This window comes from Chelon labrosus (assembly GCF_963514085.1).
Source record: "Chelon labrosus genome assembly, chromosome: 4".
Lineage (NCBI taxonomy): Eukaryota > Metazoa > Chordata > Actinopteri > Mugiliformes > Mugilidae > Chelon > Chelon labrosus.
In genome coordinates this window covers 26,699,004-26,703,798 of record NC_140340.1, presented here as the reverse complement: position 1 = coordinate 26,703,798, position 4,795 = coordinate 26,699,004, and positions in this window count along the sequence as shown.

The following is a 4,795-nucleotide window of genomic DNA, read 5'->3' as shown; positions in this document are numbered from 1 at the left end:
GTGGTCACATAGTCTATGCCCACTTTGGAGGAGTAATACGAGTCTGTGTTGCTCACTCTGAGTTAACACCGTGTGACGAATCCAGGAATTGACTTTATAATATCTACAATTAAATGTCCTATATTATACTGCTTGACCCACTGGCATAGTTTAATAGGCTTGGGTTATTCAGGTTTTGAAGGGTTGGGCAGTTGCACAGTGTGCAGAGCAGATCAGTCACAATGACAGTGAGGTGGGGCCCATGTAGGAAATGCATGCCCTGGGGCCACAAGTGAGATAATCTGGGCATGGCTGTATACTTAGAAGTTCATGGGATCACAGAGTGACAAAATTCAAACTGGCAAGCAGTATAGCCACATACAGTCGTGATCTGGGGTCTTAAGTAGGTGCTGAAAAAGGTATTGTGTGGGGATAATGGTAATGGTTTTATGAGCTATAGTCTCCTCAGCAGAACAATGCAACAGGCTGTATGGAAGCCTTTGTAGGTGCCTTTGTTATGCAGAGGATCAAAGAGTGGTCTATCCAGTCTGCCTCCTACCCCATTCATGCAATGCAAGCCACCCCCCACCCAAACCCACACACACAGCTACAGACAGAATACACAAATTTTTCCGACACGCATTTCATAATATAGTTTAAATTAGTATATCGTCATCAGTGAGCTCTTAAATATCAACATCAGCCCACTGAGTCTATAATATTCACTATAAAGACCAAGTAAACATGGAACCATGTCTCACCAAACAGCAGACATTTTGACTTTTCAGGAAGAGCACAGGTACAACTAATATTTTTAGTGGCGGCTATATTCCGATAAAATATCCCAGTACAGCAAGGCAGGTGAATGACCATGCAACAATACCTTGACCCTGGAACAGACATGTTCTTGCTATTAATTACACCTGTGATGTTGCCTACTGTGCTTTGTTTGTCAAATCATTTTCATTCATTCAAGTAAAGTAAAGTGCTTCATTTGTCATTATACAACACTGTACAACGAAATTCCATGGTTGGATGCAGGGTTAGTCCTGAGCTGCTGTGAGAAGCAGGTGCTTCACACTCGTTTTCTGATAAACTTCTTCAAGATTAAGTGCACAAAAGGTAATGTAATATTTGTGATGGGGTGTTTTTTTTTTTTTTACTGTAGAAATACAGTTTATCAGTTGAAAAACACTAACCACATATTGAAATATTTCCATTGTGGTTCATTCACTGTTTGGTAGTTTGAAAAAAACTAGGGCAACTTTTTTTTTTAAGCATTCCTTCGTTCTATCTGTCTCTTGGCTTTACATGTTATTGTGCAATCACAGACAGATTTGTGTCTGTCTGGAAAAGCCATCTTTACACTTCTTGGTTACATTTAAGAGTTATGCTTTCAAATGCTGATTTGAAAACAAAACCAAAGTGCATATACTCCTTCCAAGACAACCTGTGTGAGCATGCATGCACTGCAGGTGCTCTGCTTGTGTAAAGAGGCAAAAAGGAAGATATCTACTGTATTGTCATTATATGACAAGCAGTGTTCAGTATAGCTGTTCGAGATGCAGCGTTCTAAAAAGTAGAGAAACAGTTGCCCATCAGTTGACTGCATAACATGGCTTCATAGTAGCTGGAGGTGAGAAGTTGTGGTGGTTGGCTGCTGTGGTTTCGTTGATGTAAGGTGTCTATGCTTCAACTGCATTGCTTTTTATGAAAGGCTATAGTAAGCAATCTGGGTGGTTAAAGTACTAAATAAAACATCAATGTAATATCTAATATCTGGCAAAACTGTGAATTTTGTAAATTTGTGGTGTAGGATAGGTAAAGAGATGGTGGGAGAGCCTTTCACTTTTAATTCTTCACTGCTGCTAAACCTAAACCAACTGAAAAGTTAATTAGGTTTCATTGAGCAATTTTAAGAGTCAGTTAAATGGACAAGTTCACTGGCAACTATCGAGTTTAAAGTCCCAAGCCTAACAACATTAGCTGGTGAACTCACAATTAAGTAAGGTTTCATAGACAGACTAACATATTGTATTATAATATCTCAGTACTTGTTACTCATTAGTCTCATGAAGAAGTACACAAATTCACCTGAGAGTTCCCCAGAGCAACAGTAGACTCTTCTATTGGCAGACATCTTGACCACTTGTCATGTCTGGAAAGCACAGGTGTACTACTGATGGTGATGATGATGAATGAACTTATGAACTTACCGCATCACGTGTGTGTGTGTTGATTTCTACACACATAGGACTATACAATTAGTTACAATTATTGTATGTATTTGCTGAAACATGAGAAGAGCTAAGAGACCTCAGTTTATTCCGACTGACCCACTATAGTTTCTTAATGTATCCTCAATGTGTCTTGGGTGTGTTCACAGCTGCATTTAGAGCTGTCCAGTTGTGATTGGTAAGACCCAAGGGCACGTCTAAAACAGCCTTGTATTTAAAATTACTTGGTGAAAAACAAAAGTTTACTGGCTTTGTTTCGTTTTGTTGTATCTATTTAATCTAGTCCTTCTCATATTCACTGTCGCTGTTCTTCTTAACGATTCTGTAGTTCCATATGTCATTACCAAGGATACACCAGGTAACTAGATACAACTTTGGTCATTGTTAAAAATCTACACACTACCATAAGTTGAGAAAGTAATTCAGATTGTCTTATTATCAACATTTATTCATCTTCTTTGACCGCTTGTTCCTTTGAAGGGTCACAGAGTTTGCTGGAGCCTATCCCAGCTGTCTCCCCCCGGACAGGTCGCCAGTCTATCTCAGGGCTAATACAGAGAGACAGACAACCACTCACACTCTTTAGAATCACCAATTAACCTAAAGAGCATGTCTTTGGACAGTGGGAGGAAGCTGGAGTACCCGGAGAGAACCCATGCAGACACAGGGAGAACATGCAAACTCCACAGTCGGTCATGGATTTGAACCCGGGACCTTCTCACTGTAAGGCATCAGTGCTAACCACCTCGCCACTGTGCCGCCCATTATTATCAACATGTATCTTAAATTTACAAACCCAGAAGTGTCATATTTGAATTTAGAATATAAATTCCACTAAAGGTGAAGAAATAATCTTTTTTTATGATCAATAACAAGGTTATTGGTACAAAGAGAGAATTAGAATTTGTTAGATTACATATATTATTTTTTGTAAAACAATATTACTAACCTAATAAGAATATATACAGCAGAGAAATAATGACTTTAGCTTACGTATGATTTCAAGAATTGCCAGTCCTGAACTCTTTGTCAGTCTTCTCTAAGAGGGATGAATCTGAAACTGAATTATTACAGTGATTAATCTATACCCTAAGATGTACTCAGGTGGATTCTGTGTCGTTACTTTTTTTCAGAGCCAGATCACTGCAGGCGTCTGTGCATGTCTCCTGTCCCTCATGTGTTAAATGCTATCATCTGGCACATGACATTAGAGCTCATTTGTTGTGTACATCAAACATGTGCTGTTATTAAGGAGGCTACATGTAACTTTGATGCACTGGTTTCAGAATTACACAGAGATGATGATGATGATGATGCATACCCACTGGATTCTTGCTGAGTAGCAGGCCAAAAAGCCTTTTCTTCTGTCATTATGGGGATAACATGTGCAGGCCTGTGGTGGTGTGAAGAGTTATAATCATGCTTTGGAGAGAGCATCATTATCAATAAATTCACACCAGCTTTTGTAAAACCAACATCATCTGCTAAACAGTCAAGGGCCACCCATTTGCAACAGTTTGTGCTCATTTTCCAGTATCATGGACCTAATTAAGTAAGTAGATTTGTGGGGTCACTGAAATGTTAACACTTGAGATGGCTGGTTGTAACGAAAAACAGGCACTTGAAGTCCTGAGAATATCTCATGTCATCAGTCCCAGAATGCCCAACCTTTACACAGGAGGTGCTTTTTCTTCCCATTTGGAAATCTTTCTCAGGGGATTAACAAAAACATTAACGCGGGCCGCTGTAGGTCACATTCACAATTAGCCCCCTTTTCCCAGCTTTCTCCATAAAACATTTTTTGCAGGGCAGGGGGTTTTCCCAAGTGAGATCACTTGGGAAAATTTGTGCTAAGGCAGTGTTTTCATGTGCAGCAGCTAAAACTTTAAGTGGACCATTTACTCTTTAATGTGTTGCTGTAGCTGCTGTATAGTTGTTACAGACACCCATCATTTCAAACTAAGAATAACCATGCCAAGATCTCAATGAATGGTCATTTGACTCAGTCAAACTGCTAACATGTGGCAGTGAGAAGGCATTAAAAAGTGACTCCTGTGCCGTAAACAGCAGTGTATGGCCACAATGTTCAGTGAGCTCATCTTGAGTCCTGGTTTCTCAATGGAGCAGTCACTCTAGCCGTGGGTGTCTCCATATGGGTGTGTGTGTGTTCTCAATGGACGGTGGTCACTGAGGTCATCAGAGTCACTCTTCCTATGTTGTGCGCAGGCAGCATCATTCAGAGCAGCTATCAGCAGAGTAAACTTCACTTCCCTTCCAGATCTGATAAAAGGCAGATAGGGAGCGGAAAGCTTGAATGAAGTAGCCAAGCTTGGCCTGGCATTTCAAAGAGATACACTTTAATTGTTGAGCTTTCAAAATGGCCTTTTACTCCGTTTTACCCTCTGCCCCCACCCGGCAGACTTTCTTGGCCCACTGAACTTCTCTTCATTACAAGACAATATCTTCATGCAGTGAAGTGGAGAGTGCACCGGTATTTTAAATTGTTCAGACCAATGGGCCACTTCAAGCTTGTGGTGTAGGAATATTAATCACAAACAAGGAACAATGGAAATGGACGT